Genomic DNA, 21,062 nt, shown 5'->3' with positions numbered 1-21,062 from the left:
TGGAAAATATTGCATGTTTTTTTACTCTCTGTTCCTTTTGTGACTTGGACTTAAGAGCCTACCACATGGTTTTTACCCACTTCCCTAACGGCGAAACCTTGAAAACCTCATATCTGATGAAACGTACGTCGGTCGTGGCGTGCTGACATCACCGGTGAATACTATGCGGTTTTACACTATGGAGCCACTTATTCTTTTTACATGACACAGTGATGTTTAGTGGCTGTGGAGAGCGGATGATAATACCTTTGCCTGTGATATCTCTGCCTGTGATACCCTGATTTGATCTGGAGGCACATTCCTGGACTCCCACAAGTGATTTCTGAGGGTTGAGTGATAAGAGATTGCCTTATATCTACAGGCTCGTTTTGCATCTGTTTCCGGTAAGCAGATTGAATCACTGGTGGTGGATAAAGCACATTTGGTGATGAATAGAGTTGAGCGGACACCTGGATGTCCGTGTTCGGCGGGTTCGGCCAAACTTGAAAAAAAGTCCGGGTCCGTGTCCCGGACTTTTTCCGAACTTTACCTGGACACCGAACCCCATTGAAGTCAATTGGGACCCGAACTTTCAGGCACTAAAATGGCTCTAAAACACCAATGGAAAGGGCTAGAGTGCTGCAAATGGCAGCAAAACGTAGTTAAGAGCATGACAAGTGCTCTGCAAACAAATGTGGGTAGGGAAATAACTTAAAACAAAAAAAAACAGAAAAATAAAAAAATTTTCTTCATCTGTGAAGGACGAGGCCCATATGGAGTAGGAGGGAGGTTGAGGTGGTGGTGGATGTGGCGGTGTAGGTGGAAGCGGCGGTGGAGGAGGAAGAGGTAGCCAACACTGCTTTTTTTCAGTCATTTTAAATGAGGGTACACCCCAAAAGAGTGAGAAAGATCAAAAGTAGAACAATGGCTGGGTAAGGTCAGTATCCATCTCTATTCTGCACAAGGTACGGAAAAGTCCTGTGGGATCCATGCCTGGTTCATTTTAATGAACGTGAGCTTGTCCACATTGTCTCTGGACAGGCGGCTGCGCTTGTCTGTGATAACGCCCCCAGCGGTGCTAAATACACGTTCAGATAATACACTGGCTGCAGGGCACGCCAGCACCTCCAAGGCGTAAAGGGCAAGCTCAGGCCATGTGCCCAATTAGGAGACCCAGAAGTTGAAGGGGGCAGACCCGTCATTCACTACATGTAGGCGTGTGCACACATACTGCTCCACCATGTTGGTGAAATGCTGCCTCCTGCTAAGACGTTCCATATGAGCAGCTGGTGCTGCTGTTTGTTGTGGCGTGCTAACAAAGCTTTTCCATATTTCGGCCATGCTAACCCTGCTTTCTGAGGTGCTGGCGGTGCCCTGGTTGCGTTGGCGACCTCTTCCTCCTCCTCCTCCTCTGCCTTGGCCTTGTGCTTCCACTGTGGCCCCGCTGTCAGGTGGGAATGCCAGCAGCATCGCGTCTACCAGCGTGCGCTTGTACTTGCGCATCTTGCGATCGAGCTCCAGTGAGTGAATTAAGGACGGTACGTTGTCCTTGTAACGGGGATCCAGCAGCGTGGCCACCCAGTAATCAGAATGTGGGCAACTTGGCGGTCGTTGTGGAGACACTGCAGCATGTAATCGCTCATGTGTGCCAGGCTGCCCAGAGGCAACGAAAGGCTGTCCTCTGTGGGAGGTGTATCGTCTGTGTCCTCTGTATCCCCCCAGCCACGCACCAGTGATGGCCATGAGCTGGCCTGGGTGCCACCCTGCTGTGAACATGGTTCCATCTCCTCCTCCATCTCCTCCTCCTCATCCTCCTCATCCTCCAGAACTGTGCCCCTGCTGGACAATTGTGTCCCTGGCGTTTGTGGGTGCAGGAACCCACCCTCGGAGCCACGTGCGAATGACTGCCCTGAAAGCCTTGGAAATGTTACCTCTTCATCCTCCTCCTCCTCCTCCTCATCCTGTGCCACATCCTCTTCCATCATTGCCCGAATCGTTTTTTAAAGGAGGCATAGAAGTGGGATAGTTAAGCTGACAACGGCGTCATCGGCACTGGCCATGTTGGTGGAGTACTAAAAACAACGCAACAAGGCACACAGGTCTCGCATGGAGGCCCAGTTATTGGTGGTGAAGTGGTGCTGTTCTGCAGAGCGACTCACGCGTGCGTGCTGCAGCTGAAACTCCACTATGGCCTGCTGCTGCTCGCACAGTCAATCCAGCATGTGCAAGGTGGAGTTCCACCTTGTGGGCACGTCACATATGAGGCGGTGAGCGGGACGGCCGAAGTTACGCTGCAGCACTGACAGGCGAGCAGCAGCAAGATGAGAACGCCGAAAGTGCGCACAGACAGCCCGCACTTTCTGCAGCAGCTCTGACATATCGGGGTAATTTTTAAGGAACCTCTGCACCACCAAATTCAGCACATGTGCCAGGCAAGGGATGTGCGTCAAACCGGCTAGGCTCAGAGCTGCTATGAGATTTCGCCCGTTATCGCACACCACCAGGCCGGGCTTGAAGGCTCGCTGGCAGCAACCACTCATTTGTCTGCTGTTCCATGCTCCTCCACAACTCCTGCGCGGTGTGTGGTTTTCCCCCCAAACAGGCAAGTTTTAAAACTGCCTGCTGTCGTTTACCCCTGGCTGTGCTGAAGTTGGTGGTGAAGGTGTTACGCTAACCGGATGAGGAGGCGGTAGAGGATGAGGAAGCGGAGTAGGAGGAGTTAGGAACAGGAGGCAAACTGAAGCGCCCTGCAATCCTCGGTGGTGGAAGGACATGCGCAAAATTGCTATCCGCCTCAGGCCCATCCGCCACTGCATTTACCCAGTGTGCCATTAGGGAGATATAACGCCCCTGACCGTGCTTACTGGTCCACGTATCGGTAGTTAGGTGGACTTTGGCACAGATGGCGTTGCGCAGTGCACACCTGATTTTTTCCCCCACTTGGTTGTGCAGGGAATGGATGGCTTGCCTGGAAAAGTAGTGGTGGCTGGGCACGACGTACTGTGGGACAGCCACCGACATAAGGCTTTTAAAACTGTGCGTCTCCACCAGACGGAATGACAGCATTTCAAAGGCCAAGAATTTTGAAATGCTGGCATTCAGGGCCAGGGATCGCGGGTGGGTAGGGGGGTACTTCCTCTTCCTCTGAAGTGTTTGGGAGATGGAAAGCTGAAAGCTTCCACGGGACATTGTGGAGATGGTTGGTGACCCAGGTGGTGGTGTTGCTGACAGATCGTCTGTTTGCGGGGTGGCAGGTGCCGGTATCAATACAGAGGTGGATGGAGAGGCCGAGACTGCAGCAGAAGAGGAAGCAGGAGGAGCCAGAGACCTTTCTTGGTTTTGAAGGTGTCTACTCCACTGCAGCTCATGCTTTGCACTTAGATGCCTGATCATGCAGGTTGTGCTCAGGTTGAGAAGGTTTTTTGCCTCGCTTCAGGCTCTGATTGCACAGGGTACAAACCACTCGTGTCCTGTCATCGGCACATTTTCTGAAGAACTTCCACGCTAGAGAACTCCTTTGAGCTGGCTTTGGTGCGCTCGGTCCCTTGCTGCGTTGGGCAGTAGCAGGCGTAGTGTCTAGGGCACGGCCGCTCCGCTTCTGCACCCTGCTCCCTCTTCTGCTGTGCTGGTGGCTCTGTGCGACCACCGCCTCTTCCTCCAAAATGCTCAGGTCAACTGCATGACCTTCATTCCATGTGGGGTCGAGGACCTCATCGTCCTCCACATCATCTTCCACCCAGTCTTCACCCCTGCCCTCCTTGTCAATCTCCACAATTCTGAGTGCCGCAGCAGTTGGCACCTGCGTTTCGTCATCATCGGAGACGTGCTGCGATGGTTCTTCCATGTACTCATCTTGAGAAATAAGTGGTTGAGCATCGCTGCACTCAATCTCTTCCACTTCTGGGGCAGGGCTAGGTAGATGGCCCTGGGAAACCCTTCTGACAGAGTCATCAAAAAGAAGAAGAGACTGCTGCATGACTTGGGGCTCAGACTGCTTGCCTGATTTGCAAGGGGGTGAGGTGAAAGACGGTTGGACATTGGCTGCAGGTGCCAACTCTGACCTTTCTGCAGTAGACTGGGTGGGAGACAATGTGAAGGAACTGGAGGCACTGTCAGCAACCCAATCTACTATCGCATGTACTTCTTCTGGCCTCATCACTTCTAGAGGCGCATGATGCCCTACCAAATACTGCTGCAGGTTCTGTCGCCTACTCACACTTGAGGAAGGTGTTTCACTTGTGCGTGTAGCTGGCACAGATCGACCACGTCCTCTCCTTGCAACAGGAGCTCTACCAGCAGCACCACGACCCAGCCAAGTCCCCTATTTGACGGTCTCCTCATATTTCTGTAATTTATGATCTTGCCCTAGAAAGGTGTTTATTGAATAGCGGAACAAAACAACAACAGTATCGCACGGGTGTATCTCACAGTCAAGTATGCAAACTGTTATACCTGAAGGGTTTCACATGTACTGTCACTTTAAGGCTGGCTCCACCCAGGAGTGATGACAAGGGTCAAGGGGCAGAGTGGCCATCTTGGAGACACATGTAGAGATGTATTGATATGCAGAGCTGTCCTGTAATGCATGTTGGAGTGTACAGAGAGTCCTGAATAAACAACCGTTGTTCCAGACCAGAGTCCTGTGTCTCTCACAACACGGAGAATATAACAGTGGCGACAAGGATGGGATTTACAAGGTTACTATCCGTGTGAGAAAGGAAAAGAAGGGAAAAAAAAAAAAAACTCTGGATTGTCAGCTGAATACAAACCACAGAGCCCAGCAGGAAAATGTCATTGATCGGGACATTAAGTGAAGTTGATGGCGAACAGACATCGTGGAGCTCCTGGATTGAAAGATTAGAACAATATTTCTGTGCAAATGCCATCCCAGGCGACAGGCAAGTAGCAGTGTTTCTGACAGTGGTTGGTGCTAGGACATATGACACTCTTAGGGATCTCCTTTTCCCTGAAAAACCAGCAACTAAGACTTTGGCAGAGCTCCTGACACTGTTAGGAAATCAATTCCAGCCTAAACCACTAGAGATTGCAGAAAGATTCCGGTTCTATCAGCGGCAGCAGCAGCCGGGTGAAGATATTAAGGCTTATGTGCTCGCCCTTCGCAGACTAGCCTCAACCTGTTCTTTTGGGGAGTATTTACCAACTGCACTGAGGGATAAGTTTGTCATGGGACTAAATAGTGAGTCTAGCCAAAAGAGACTGTTAACAGAGAAAGACCTTACCCTTACAAAGGCAATTGAGATAGCTTCAGTGATGGAAATGGCTGTGAAAGATACAGAGGCATTGAACCCCCAGAGCAGAAGGGAAGAGGTTAAAGAGGAAGTTTTCAGAACAGCAGTCAAGCAAACTGCAGCTAACGGTAAATATAGACTCTCACCAAGCCGGGAGTCAGCTTGCTACTGTTGTGGGAATACAGACCATGATCACAAAGTCTGCCGGTTTAACCGCTTGCCGACTGCGCACAGTATATTTACTGCGGCAGTCGGCCCCGGCCAGGCAGAGTGACGTAGGTCTACGTCGCTCGCCTGTCACTCCTTCCAGAGCCAATAGCGGGCGGGCGCGCGCCCGCCGAGGCGCGCGCCCGCCTCGGCTCGTTCACGGAGGAGTGCGGGAGTGTGACTGGCGGACCCGATGTCCGCCGGTCACACTACGATCGCCGCTACAGCGGGAGAAAGACAGAGCGGCTTGTGTAAACAAGCCACCTGTCAGTTCTCCCTGTGTAAAAGTGAAGATCAAACAGTTCTACTATGTAGAACTGTTGATCTTTGTTTTTACACTAGTAGACCTGTCCCTACACAGTTAGAATCACGCCCCTAGGACACACTTAACCCCTCCCTGTCCAATACTGTTAACCCCTTCCCTGCCAGTGTCATTTTTGCAGTAACAGTGCATATATATAGCACTGATTACTGCAGTAATGTCACTGGTACCCCCAAAAGTGTCAAAAATGTCAGTCAAGGGTCCGATCTGTCCGCCGCAATGTCGCAGTACCGCAAAAAAAATCGCAGATCGCCGCCATTACTCGTTAAAAAAAAAAACACCAAAAATGACAAAAATCTTTCCCTTTGTTAGTAAACGCGATAACTTTTGCGCAAACCAATCAAAATACGCTTTTTGCGATTTTTTTTTACCAAACATAGGTAGCGTAAAACAAATTGGCCGAAAATTTTAAAAAATTTTGATTTTTACATTTTTTTTTGGGGGAATTTCATATAAAAAAAAGTGAAAAATATTGTTGTTTTTGCAAAAATTACGCTCTTTTTTTGTTTATAGCGCGTGATCAAAAAATCGCACAGGTGATCAAATACCACCAAAAGAAAGCTCTGTTTGTGGGAAAAAAAGGACGTGAAATTCGTTTAGGTACAGCGTCGCACGACCGCGCGATTGTCCGTTAAAGTCACGCAGTAAAAAATCGCAAAATAACCCCTGGTCTTTTAGCAGGAAAATCCTCCGGTGGTAAAGTGGTTAAGGATCAGCTCTGTCATAATTGTGGTAAGGCAGGCCATCTGAAACGAGTCTGCCGTAGTAAGAAGGTGCGAAATAAACAACCTCTGAACACCAGGACAAAGGCATATATGGTGGGAAGATATACATCGTTATTGGAATCAGAGGATGAGGAAGTGCTCCACAGATTGGACATACATCATATGCATTCAGCACCCTCAGCAATGACTGTAGAGGTAACCGTGGAAGGAAAGAAACTCAAGATGGATGTAGACACAGGAGCAGCAGTTTCAGTTATCACCCAGAAACAATGGAGAAAACTTCTGATCCAAACAACTGTCCGTCCAACACCAATCAAACTGCAGACATACTCAAAGCAGATACTCCACCCACTGGGTTACGTGAAAGTACAGGTATCCTACAAGGGTCAGACAAAGAGAATGCCATTGTATATCCTAGAACATGGGGACCCCCTCTCTTTGGGAGAAACTGGATTGCTCACTTTGGCATGCCAGACATCGCCATTAACCCCTGCAACACTGTGACCATCACATCAAGAGATAACGAGGGATGGGTGGAATCCCTGAAACAGCGATTCCCACAAGTCTTTGATCACCATTTGGGAAAAATAAAGCATGACTGTGTGAGACTCAGGCTGAAACCCAATGCCCAGCCTAGGTTCTTCAAAGCTCGGACGGTACCTTTCGCACTCCGAGCAGGTGTGGAAGCTGAACTAAGCCGGCTGGAGGAACAAGGTGTCATCTCAAAGGTAGAGCACAGCGAGTGGGCATCACCAGTTGTACCAGTAAAGAAAGCGAATGGGGACTTACGCATTTGTGGCGATTTCCGCATGGCACTAAATTCTCAACTGAAGACAGACCAGTATCCCCTACCCAGAGTAGATGACATTTTTGCCTCTCTTGCAGGAGGTCAAAAGTTCACCAAGCTTGATCTCAGGCAAGCTTATTTACAGTTTGAGGTCCACCCTTCGTCCCGTAAGTTTCTAACCATCAACACTCACAAGGGACTGTATGAATACAATCGGATGGTGTTTGGTGTAGCCTCCGCCCCAGCCATTTGGCAACGCAAAATGGATGAGATTTTGGCAGACATTCCTTTCACACAGTGCCTGTTAGATGACATGCTCATCACGGGCCTGACGGACCAGGAACACAAGCATAACGTGGAGCTTGTGTTGGCCAGACTCCAAGAGCAGGGTCTAAAAGTGAACTTAGCGAAATGCCAATTCATGGTACCTAAATTGGAGTTTTGTGGCCACCTTGTGGATGCAGAGGGTATACACACCACGGAAGCCAAAGTTGATGCTTTAGTAAAAGCTCCAGCCCCAACCAACGTCCAACAGCTGCGATCATACCTGGGCTTGCTGAACTATTACCACAAATTCCTGCCGGATCTAGCACACACTTTGTTTCCATTGAACAAGCTTTTGGAGAAACACTCCAGATGGAACTGGTCGGCTGCATGCCAACGTGCTTTTGAAGTTTCTAAGCGAAAGCTGTTGGCGTCACGCATGCTCGTGCACTATGACCTCCAAAGGCCTCTCACCTTGGCTTGTGATGCCTCACCCTATGGTCTAGGGGCTGTACTATCTCACGTTTTACCAGATGGGTCAGAGAAACCTGTGGCATTCGCCTCCAGGTCCTTGACAAAAGCAGAAAGCAATTACTCTCACATTGACAAAGAGGCTCTGGCGCTCATATGGGCAATTAAGAAGTTTCATCTTTACCTGTATGGTAGGGAATTCACCATACTGACTGATCATAAACCGCTCCTTCAGATCTTTAGCCCTGACAAAGGCATCTCCCAGACAACTGCGGCCCGTCTTCAACGCTATGCCCTATTCTTGGGAGCATATAGCTACAAAATCCAGTATCGCAGCCATGATGCCAATGCTAATGCGGACGCCATGTCCCGGCTAACAAGGACATTAACAGACTCTTCTCCACCTGTCAAGAGTTGTCGTTACACCAGCCTGTCCTTTCTGTCTTCCGGGGAAGTAGCAGCCCATACAGCCAAGGATACCTTCCTTCAGACAATACTCTCCTGGGTACGGTACGGTTGGCCTGCAACTGTCACACAGGATTATGAACCTTACTTCCGTAGGCGTCTGGAATTAACTGTGGCTGGCAACTGTGTTTTATGGGGAGACCGAGTGATCGTTCCACAGACCCTCCGGGGCCCCGAGGCCCTGGGTGTCCGTCCTCAACGACACTGTCGCCCTCCTGACCGGTTTCAAATGCAAGAGCGGTTACGAGACTTTCGACGGGCCCACCGAAAGTGATCCGCTGCCATGTTCTCCCCGTAGCGTCCCTGGAAGTTGTTCTCACATCCGGACGCGGAAGAAGCCATGTAAATCTCCTGAGTTGGAGAACTGTATTGGACAATTATTAGTTACTGTTTTATGCCTGTTCTCGTATTGTTGTGTTTTTTTTTTTTTTTTGTTGTTTTTTTTAGGGATGGATGGAAGGTGTTATACCTGAAGGGTTTCACATGTACTGTCACTTTAAGGCTGGCTCCACCCAGGAGTGATGACAAGGGTCAAGGGGCAGAGTGGCCATCTTGGAGACACATGTAGAGATGTATTGATATGCAGAGCTGTCCTGTAATGCATGTTGGAGTGTACAGAGAGTCCTGAATAAACAACCGTTGTTCCAGACCAGAGTCCTGTGTCTCTCACAACACGGAGAATATAACACAAACTATGCCGCAATTTAATTTTTTTTACCCCAAAAGGGTGTTTATTAAATATCGGAATAGAAAAACAGTATACAAATACAACGGGTGTATCTCACAGTCAAATATGCAAAGTATGACGCAAATGTAATTTTTTTCACCCCAAAAGGGTGTATATTGAATAGCGGAATAGAAAAAAGGATATAAAATGGTGTATCTCACACGTACAAACACAGACTAGGACCCGATTACAATTTTTTGTACCCTAAAGGCAGGATGAGGAGTTGGAGGAGTTCGGAACAGGAGGCAAACTGAAGCGCCCTGCAATCCTCGGCGGTGGAAGGAGATGCGCCAAACAAATTTAAAAAGGTGTATCTCACATGTACTGATACAGACTATGCCGTAATTTAATTTTTTACACTGAAACAGGGTGTATATTGAATAGCGGAATAGAAAAATTTTTATAAAACGGTGTATCTCACACGTACAAACACAGACTAGACCCTGATTACAATTTTTTGTACCATAAAGGCAGGATGAGGATGAGGAGTAGGAGGAGTTGGGAACAGGAGGCAAACTGAAGCACCCTGCAATCCTCGGCGGTGGAAGATGCGCCCCAAAAGATTGGAAGGTGTATCTCACATGCACCGATACAGACTATGCCGCAATTTAATTCTTTTTACCCCAAAGGGTGTAGATTGAATAGCGGAATAGAAAAAATTTTATAAAACGGTGTATCTCACACGTACAAACACAGACTAGGCCCCCGATTACAATTTTTTGTACCCTAAAGGCAGGATGAGGAGTAGGAGGAGTTCGGAACAGGAGGCAAGCTGAAGCACCCTGCAATCCTCGGCGGTGGAACATGCGCCCCAAAAGATTGGAAGGTGTATCTCACACGTACCGATACAGACTATGCCGCCATTTAATTATTTTTACCCCAAAGGGTGTAGATTGAATAGCGAAGTAGAAAAAATTTCATAAAACGGTGTATCTCACACGTACAAACACAGACTAGGCCCCGATTACAATTTTTTGTACCCTAAAGGCAGGATGAGGAGTAGGAGGAGTTCGGAACAGAAGGCAAACTGAAGCACCCTGCAATCCTCGGCGGTGGAAGATGCGCCCCAAAATATTGGAAGGTTTTTCTCACACGTACCGATACAGACTATGCCGCAATTTAATTCTTTTTACCCCAAAGGGTGTAGATTGAATAGCGGAATAGAAAATATGATATCAAAAGGTGTATCTATCTCACACGTACAGACCCAGACTAGGCCCCAATTACTATTTTTTGTACCCCAAAGGCAGGATGAGGAGTAGGAGGAGTTCGGAACAGGCAGGAGGCAAACTGAAACACCCTGCAATCCTCGGTGATGTAAGATGAGCCCCAAAAATTGGAATGGTGTATCTCACACGTACCGATACTGACTATGCCGCAATTTAATTCTTTTTACCCCAAAGGGTGTAGATTGAATAGCGGAAAAGAAAATATGATATCAAAAGGTGTATCTATCTCACACGTACAGACCCAGACTAGGCCCCGATTACTATTTTTTGTACCCCAAAGGCAGGATGAGGAGTAGGAGGAGTTCGGAACAGGCAGGAGGCAAACTGAAACACCCTGCAATCCTCGGCGGTGTAAGATGAGCCCCAAAAATTGGAAAGGTGTATCTCACACGTACCGATACTGACTATGCCGCAATTTAATTATTTTTACCCCAAGGGTGTAGATTGAATAGTGGAATAGAAAATATGATATCAAAAGGTGTATCTATCTCACACGTACAGACCCAGACTAGGCCCCGATCACTATTTTTTGTACTCCAAAGGCAGGATGAGGAGTAGGAGGAGTTCGGAACAGGCAGGAGGCAAACTGAAACACCCTGCAATCCTCGGCGGTGTAAGATGAGCCCCAAAAATTGGAAAGGTGTATCTCACACGTACCGATACTGACTATGCCGCAATTTAATTATTTTTACCCCAAGGGTGTAGATTGAATAGCGGAATAGAAAATATGATATCAAAAGGTGTATCTATCTCACACGTACAGACCCAGACTAGGCCCCGATTACTATTTTTTGTACCCTAAAGGCAGGATGAGGAGTAGGAGGAGTTCGGAACAGGCAGGAGGCAAACTGAAAAACCCTGCAATCCTCGGCGGTGTAAGATGAGCCCCAAAAATTGGAAAGGTGTATCTCACACGTACCGATACTGACTATGCCGCAATTTAATTCTTTTTACCCCAAGGGTGTAGATTGAATAGCGGACTAGAAAATATGATATCAAAAGGTGTATCTATCTCACACGTACAGACCTAGACTAGGCCCCGATTACTATTTTTTGTACCCCAAAGGCAGGATGAGGAGTAGGAGGAGTTCGGAACAGGCAGGAGGCAAACTGAAACACCTTCCAATCCTCGGCGGTGTAAGATGAGCCCCAAAAATTGGAAAGGTGTATCTCACATGTACCGATACTGACTATGCGGCAATTTAATTATTTTTACCCCAAAGGGTGTAGATTGAATAGCGGAATAGAAAATATGATATGAAATTGGTGATTTTTCAATAGCACATGTGAACACAGCAGTGTCTTATGTCAGTCAGCTCTGTTGCAGGCTATGAAGGGAAAAAAAAAAAGAAAATTCCCCTTTAAGTTTGTAATTTTTAAATAGATTAGTACAGACTATGCCACAATTTAATTTTTTTTAACCCAAAAGGGTGTATATTGAATAGTGGAATAGAAAAAAGTGTATAAAATTGAAAATCACTCAATAGCACATGTGAACACAGCAGTGTCTTATGTCAGTCAGCTCTGCTGCAGGCTATGAAGGGAAAAAAAAAAGGAAATTCCCCTTTAAGTTTGTAATTTTTAAATAGATTAGTACAGACTATGCAACAATTTAATTTTTTTTAACCCAAAAGGGTGTATATTGAATAGTGGAATAGAAAAAAAAGTGTATAAAATTGAAAATCACTCAATAGCACATGTGAACACAGCAGTGTCTTATGTCAGTCAGCTCTGCTGCAGGCTATGAAGGGGAAAAAAAAAGAAAATTCTCCTTTAAGTTTGTAATTTTTAAATAGATTAGTACAGACTATGCCACAATTAATTTTTTTTTAACCCAAAAGGGTGTATATTGAATAGTGGAATAGAAAAAAGTGTATAAAATTTAAAATCACTTAATAGCAGTGTCTTATCACAGTCAGCACTGAAGCAAAAACGCTGCACACAACTGACTATTAAAAATAGATTTTTGTTCTCCTTCCTCCTCCTCAGCGGGCTTAACTGAGGGCAAAACAATTGTGTTTACTGCACCAACTCCCACACAGCAAAATCGATGTAGAACACTGACCCTGCCTATTCTCCAGCCTTGCCCTAATATTCTCGATAAGATCGTTCACTGGCACTGCACAACCAACCCCCCACACAGCAAAATTGATGTAGAACACTGACCCTGCCTATTCTCCAGCCTCGCCCTAAAATGCCCTAATAACTTGCCCTGCCTGCACTCCGACCTGTCCCTGCATTCTTTTCGGACACAATACAATTTTTCACTGTCTGTCCCTAATCAGCAGCCAGCACGAATGATGTGTGCTCTCTCCCTAATAGGGTTGAGCGAACACCTAGATGTCCGTGTTCGACGGGTTCGGCCGAACTTTAAAAAAAAGTCCGGGTCCGTGTCCCGGACTTTTACCGAACTTTTCCCGGACACCGAACCCCATTGAAGTCAATGGGGACCCGAACTTTAAGGCACTAAAATGGCTCTAAAACACCAAAGGAAAGGGCTAGAGTGCTGCAAATGGCAGCAAAACGTAATTAAGAGCATGGCAAGTGCTCTGCAAACAAATGTGGATAGGGAAATAACTTAAAACAACAAAAAAAAAACAGAAAAATAAAACAATGTTCTTCTTCATCTCTGAAGGACGAGGCCCATATGGAGTAGGAGGGAGGTTGAGGTGGTGGTGGATGTGGCGGTGACATAGGCGTGCGCACAGGGTGTGCTGGGTGTGCCTGGGCACACCCTAATCACCTAGGGCACATAGCATTGCCAGTGAGGAGATGGGAAAGATCTCCCTGGGACCTGCTCTGCTCTATTTCTCCTTGCCTACAGGTACATGGCCCCGATACATTACTCTCCCTGCTGGCAAACACATGCATGTGTATTTCAACTTTGGGGTGCACACCTTAATGCAATAGGCTGCGCACACCTATGGGCGGTGTAGGTGGAAGCGGCGGTGGAGGAGGACCAGGGCCGGATTAACAGCATCATGGGCTTGGTGCTGAGGATTTTGAAGGGCCTTAGGGCCGTGCCTTGCCATGCACCCAGAGGAGGAAGGGTGCAGCCATGCATGCCTAATTCAACATGGGATGCTGTCTCTGAAGCCCATAAACACATCCATGCATCGCCAACTGTCCCTCCTTGTCCGGCCTTCACGCTGTGTGGGGAGGTTCTGAGGGTGCTGCCTGGGGAAGCGAGCATAGAAGCCAGACTTCTGTGTTTACAAGTGACAGAAGAGCGGTAACAGTGAATATGGCCAACCCGGGGCCTATATAAAAGGTAGGGGCCTGGAGCTGCAGCTCCAATAGCCCCTACATTAATCTGGCCCTGAGGAGGAGGACGAGGTAGCCAACACTGCTTCTTTTCACAAATTTTAAATGAGGGTACACCCCAAAAGAGTGAGAAAGAGCAAAAATGGAACAATGGGTGGGTAAGGTCGGTATCCATTGCTATTCTGCATAAGGTACGGAAAAGTCCCGTGGGATCCATGCCTGGTTCATTTTAATGAACGTGAGCTTGTCCACATTGTCTCTGGACAGGCGGCTGCGCTTGTCTGTTATAACGCCCCCAGCCGTGCTAAATACCCGTTCAGATAATACACTGGCTGCAGGGCACGCCAGCACCTCCAAGGCGTAAAGGGCAAGCTCAGGCCATGTGCCCAATTTGGAGACCCAGAAGTTGAAGGGGGCAGACCCGTCATTCACTACATGTAGGCGTGTGCACACATACTGCTCCACCATGTTGGTAAAATGCTGCCTCCTGCTAAGACGTTCCATCTGAGCTGCTGGTGCTGCTGTTTGTTGTGGCGTGCTGACAAAGCTTTTCCACATTTCGGCCATGCTAACCCTGCCTTCTGAGGTGCTGGCGGTGCCCTGGTTGCGTTGGCGACCTCCTCCTCCTCCTCCTCTGCCTTGTGCTTCCACTGTGGCCCCGCTGTCAGATGGGAATGCCAGCAGCATGGCGTCTACCAGCGTGCGCTTGTACTCGCGCATCTTGCGATCGCGCTCCAGTGAGTGAATTAAGGACGGTACGTTGTCCTTGTAACGGGGATCCAGCAGCGTGGCCACCCAGTAATCAGCACAAGTTAGAATGTGGGCAACTCGGCGGTCGTTGTGGAGACACTGCAGCATGTAATCGCTCATGTGTGCCAGGCTGCCCAGAGGCAACGAAAGGCTGTCCTCTGTGGGAGGTGTATGGTCCGTGTCCTCTGTATCCCCCCAGCCACGCACCAGTGATGGCCATGAGCTGGCCTGGGTGCCACCCTGCTGTGAACATGGTTCCATCTCCTCCTCCAGCTCCTCCTCCTCCTCATCCTCCTCATCCTCCAGAACTGTGCCCCTGCTGGACAATTGCGTCCCTGGCGTTTGCGTGTGCAGGAACCCACCCTCGGAGCCCCTTGCGAATGACTGCCCTGAAAGCCTTGGAAATGTTACCTCTTCATCCTCCTCCTCCTCCTCATCCTGTGCCACATCCTCTTCCATCATCGCCCGAATTGTTTTTTCAAGGAGGCATAGAAGTGGGATAGTTAAGCTGAGAACGGCGTCATTGCCACTGGCCATGTTGGTGGAGTACTCAAAACAGCGCAACAAGGCACACAGGTCTCGCATGGAGGCCCAGTTAAATTAAATAGCGGAATAGAAAATATGATCCAAAAAAAGTGTATGTATATCACACGTACACAACCACACTAGGCCCCAATTACTATTGTTTGTACCCCTAAAAGGCTAGAGGAGGAGTAGGGGGAGTATGGAACAGGCAGCACCCTCAAACCTTCAGAAGTATGAGATGAACCCCAACAACTTGGAAAGGTGGATCTCTCTCACACGTACCGACACAGACTATCCCGCAATTCAATTGATCCTCAAAGGTTTTTATTGAATAGAGGAATAGGAAATATGATCAAAAAAAGTGTATGTATCTCGCACGTACACAACCACACTAGGCCCCAATTACTATTGTTTGTACCCCTAAAAGGCTAGATGAGGAGTAGGGGGGGTATGGAACAGGCAGCACCCTCAAACCTTCAGAAGTATGAGATGAACCCCAACAACTTGGAAAGGTGGATCTCTCTCACACGTACCGACACAGACTATCCCGCAATTCAATTGATCCTCAAAGGTTTTTATTGAATAGCGGAATAGGAAATATGATCAAAAAAAGTGTATGTATCTCGCACGTACACAACCACACTAGGCCCCAATTACTATTGTTTGTACCCCTAAAAGGCTAGATGAGGAGTAGGGGGGGTATGGAACAGGCAGCACCCTCAAACCTTCAGAAGTATGAGATGAACCCCAACAACTTGGAAAGGTGGATCTCTCTCACACGTACCAACACAGACTATCCCCCAATTTAACTGATCCCCAAAGGTTTTTGATTAAATAGCGGAATAGAAAATATGATCCCAAAAAAGTGTATGTATATCACACGTACACAACCACACTAGGCCCCAATTACTATTGTTTGTACCCCTAAAAGGCTAGATGAGGAGTAGGGGGAGTATGGAACAGGCAGCACCCTCAAACCTTCAGTATGAGATTGTGTTCACTGTACCCCACAAAGATTGAGTTCACTGCACCCCACAATGATTGTGTTCACTGCACCCCACAAAGATTGTGTTCACTGCACCTCACAAAGATTGTGTTCACTGTACCCCCCAAAGATTGTGTTCACTGCACCCCACAAAGATTCTGTTCACTGTACCCCACAAAGATTGTGTTCACTGCACCCCAAAAAGATTGTGTTCACTGCACCCCAAAAAGGATGTTGTTCACTGCACCCCAAAAAGGATGTTGTTCACTCCACCCCAAAAAGATTGTGTTCACTGCACCCCACAAAGATTGTGTTCACTGCACCCCAAAAAGATTGTGTTCACTGCACCCCAAAAATGATTTTGTTCACTGCACCCCAAAAAGGATTTTGTTCACTGCACCCCAAAAAGGATGTTGTTCACTCCACCCCAAAAAGATTGTGTTCACTGCACCCCAAAAAGATTGTGTTCACTGCACCCCACAAAGGATTTTGTTCACTGCACCCCAAAAAGATTGTGTTCACTGCACCCCAAAAAGATTGTGTTCACTGCACCCCACAAAGGATTTTGTTCACTGCACCCCAAAAAGATTGTGTTCACTGCACCCCAAAAAGGATGTTGTTCACTGCACCCCAAAAAGGATTTTGTTCACTGCACCCCAAAAAGATTGTGTTCACTGCACCCCACAAAGGATTTTGTTCACTGCACCCCACAAAGATTGTGTTCACTGCACACCAAAAAGGATTGTGTTCACTGCACCCCAAAAAGATTTTGTTCACTGCACCCCAAAAAGATTGTGTTCACTGCAGCCCAAAAAGATTGTGTTCACTGCAGCCCAAAAAGATTGTGTTCACTGCAGCCCAAAAAGATTGTGTTCACTGCAGCCCAAAAAGATTGTGTTCACTGCAGCCCAAAAAGATTGTGTTCACTGCAGCTCACACACAGAAAAATGGATGTGGATCACTGACACCTGCCTATCTCCAATCCCACACCACACAGCAATATCGATTGTAGTTTGTAGAACACAGTTTCCCTAAAATTCAGCAGACTCTGTCCCTAACAGGATTGAGAAGAGATCGTAGATCAGGATTGAGTGCAGACCCCACCCCCCACACAGCAATATCGATTGTAGTTTGTAGAAGACACTGACCCTATATAATTCAGCAGACTCTATCCCTAAAATGCCTACAACTCGCCCTGCCTAAACACTCCGACCTGTCCCTCAATTCTATCCGGACACAAATGGTTTTTTCCTGCCTATCTTTCCCTAATCAGCAGCCAGCACGTTGATGTGTGCTCTGTCCCTGAATCTAAGCAGCATAATGACGCCGCTGCGGCTGCCTCGAACTTATAAAGACTTGGTCACATGCTTCAGACGGCCAATCACAGCTACTGAGACATTTGCAGGCATGGCTGGGATGGCTTAAGGCACACCAGTTAAACGATTGTTGATTGGCTGTTGAAAGCCCGCCATGAAAAGAGCGCCAAAGCATGCAAAACCCGGAAATAAAACGACCGAACACGGATTTTTACCCGAACATACAGTAAAGTGTCCGTGTCCGTGTTCGGGTACAAAAAATCCAATTATTCGGTACGAACACGAATAATACAGTCCGTGTTCGCTCAACACTACTCCCTAATACTACAGCAGAATGAAGCAGCGCGCTGGGTCTCGAACTTATAAAGACATGGTCACATGCTTCGGATGGCCAATCACAGCTACTAATACATTAGTAGGCATGGCTGGGATGGCTTAAGGCACACCAGTTAAACGCTTGTTGATTGGCTGTTGAAAGCCCACCATTAAAAGCGCGCCATTACATACAAAACAGGAAGTAAAATGACCGAACACGGATTTTAAACCCGAACATACAGTAAAGTTTTCGGGTCCGTGTTCGGGTAACAAAAATCCAATTATTCGGTACGAACACGAATAATACAGTCCGTGTTCGCTCAACACTAGTGATGAATTGATTGATTTCCTTCACGGTTACTCTGGGATTCTCTGGATACTTTGAGAGACTTTATTTTTTGGTTATATTCACCATATATTTATTTCCTTGATATTCATTTATTCGGATATTTTGCAAGTTTATTCATTGAATATGCATTTATCACATATATTTTATTTTCATTCATTTGTATATTGTTGCAGATTGATTATTCACTATTCCACTCAGAATGGGCCTCGCCATGGTCGACCAAAGAAGTTGAGTGCACGTGCGCAGCGTCATATCCAGAAGTTGTCTTTGTGAAATAGACATCAAGATCTTGAGCACCTTTAATAGATTGGAGCACTTTATTTCATGTTGTGCAATACACAGAAATACTTACCCGTTTATATTTTTGCACTGAACACTTTATTGGCACATTTATTAATTAATACATCTTTTAGACATTTGTTATTAACACAGAAAACACCATAAGCACCTTTATGTAATTGAATGAATATTTATTTTTGCACTTTATATTTATGGATTTATTTCTGATAATTGAGCATTTTTAAGATTCACTGGTACATTGTAGTTTTATATATTTATATATTCTTGTTCTCATAGAGAAGACACTACACAAGATTTATTTAATACTATCACTGTGCATATTTATTTTATTTATTATTGATTGTTGCAATTTTATATATACAAACTATTATCAAATTCACTTATTTATCAATACACACCATATATTTTCCCTGAAGCGCGGTACTTCCCCCATCTCTTTCTGTCTTACAACTATGTGGTTTACAGTAATTGGCACATGTAGCATTAAGGGTATCCCCACTTATACCTCTTAGGACAGCGTGAGACTCACACCCATACACACACACAAATTAAACAGCTCTAACTACAGTAAAACCTTGGTTTGAGAGTAACTTGGTTTGAGAGCGCTTTGCAAGACAAGCAAATTTTTTAAATAAATTTTGACTTGATATACAAGCGATGTCTTGATATACAAGTAGCGTCATGTCACAACTGGGTATAGAAGAGAAGAGAGGAGCCTCTAAGTGTAGCAAAATGGTTACATTTAATGAAGGTTGAATATTTAGCAGCTCACAAGGTTGATGATTAAAACAGGCACATCCAAGTATGCAGGCATCCGGGGTAAAGCTGTCCACATAGACCATCCTCCGCACTGCCATCTTCATCACACCCTTCCACGCTGCGCTCCACGAGCGATTCAAAGTCTCGCTTTCAGATCACTCTACTGCAGGGTAGTCTTCCCAATCACAATTGCAGACTAACATCGGTGAGAGCCAGTGGTTCAGAAGATGGTCTATGTGGACAGCTTTACCCCGGATGCCTGTATACTTAGATGTGCCTCTTTAATCATCAACCATGTGAGTTGCTAAATGTTGAACCTTCATTAAATGTCCCCATACTGCTACACTTAGAGGCGCCTCTCTTCTCTTTTATACTCTGTAGCTCCTGCTGGATTTTGCTTCTAATCCCCTTGTGGAGTCGCCATTTGTGGATGGACATTTTATGATGACACAACCTATCACATTGCTATAATCTTTGTATATAGACTATAAACTGAAAGACTTATGAATAAATGGTTGTGGAACGAATCATCTGAGTTTCCAGTATTTCTTATGGGAAAATTCACTTTGATATAAGAGTGCTTTGGATTACAAGCATGTTTCCGGAACGAATTATGCTCGCAATCCAAGGTTTTACTGTATTTAGATTCTTTCAGCTTGCAAATCACCCTTGGTCTAATACATACACATTTACCTTTAAAGTGAAATGCAGGTAAACAGATGACAGCCCCAAACTAGAACCCGATTCAATGCATATCAGACTACAAACTAAAGTTATCATGACCAGAAATGAATACTATTACCCTCAGAAAATATATGAATATTGTTTTTTTCAAACCAGCCACTTGAATACTAGGCCTTTATTTGACATACAGTATGTTGCTTAGAAGACAAAATCAGTATTTTTTTGCTAGAAAATTACTTAGAACCCCTAAACATTCAAAAACAGAGAAACTATCTGTGTTAATACTTGAATAAAATACATAAATCGGCAGCTACCATCACATTTGTTGATAACTAATAAACAGTACTGCTGTTAGAAATCATGGGGCCTCCTAAAGCCTTCCTAACGAGGCCCTCCCAACCCCGCTTCCACTCCTCTGAGGTGCAGCGGAACATCGACACTGACTGAACAATAAACTGATATGAAGGTGCGCTAATAGAAAAAGTGATCAAATAAATAGACTATATAGTGACACAAAAATTTGTCATAAATTGCTCCAAAGCCAAATACAAATAAGCGAAAAGTGTTGCAAAAACAACATATTTTCAATAAAACCAAAAATAGTGAAGGAATGAAGTGCTGAGTGAGGTGAAAAAAGTCAAAAGTAAGGCTTCTTTCACACTGTAGAGTCAGTCGGCGGACTCCATCTGCGGATGGCAGCTCTGTCTCCGTGCTGTGTGTGGAGACAGAGCTGTCAGGTCCCTGCTCTTCTCTATGGGGGAATAGGATGAGAACGGACCGTCTGTCCGATCCCATCCGATCCCATCCGCTGGACGGATGGAAAAAAAGGGTTTCCATCCGTCTAGATTTGATGGATCGGATGTCAGCGGACATGTCTCCACTGACATCCGATGCCCCATAGAGATGCATTGGGCATCCGTTCAGACCTGCCAAAAAAACGGACAGGCGGATCTGAACGGTCCGCCTGTGTGAAAGGGGCCTAAGAAGCCTGTTAGAATGTGAAATCTTCAGGCAAGTCCATAGGATTTCAGACTGCAATCAGGGTAAAGGTGGTTTACTTATTTAACACCTCGAGTGCTGCATGCAGATCCCCTGTGTGCACACAATAAGGTGGCTGCTTACCAGATACAGGGTATCAATGGTCTCATAGAAACATAGCCTTGATAGCCAAGGTGTGGGATGTTCATCAATACAGCAAGTATCGCTCAGAACTGCAGGACAAAAACGCCACTCCTACACCATGCCGGGATCCGGCAGTAGCTTCCAGCGTCAGCCACAGACTCTCCGCAATAACACCAGGAAAACCAGATGGAATGCAAATAGCAAACAGAGCAGCCAATAGTGCATAAACTTTTAAACATTTATTTAAAACATAAACGGTTCCACTTAC

This window comes from Pelophylax lessonae, assembly GCF_965119305.1.
Source record: "Pelophylax lessonae genome assembly, chromosome: 6".
Taxonomy (NCBI): Eukaryota; Metazoa; Chordata; class Amphibia; order Anura; family Ranidae; genus Pelophylax; species Pelophylax lessonae.
Note: the sequence above shows the minus strand (reverse complement) of the source record.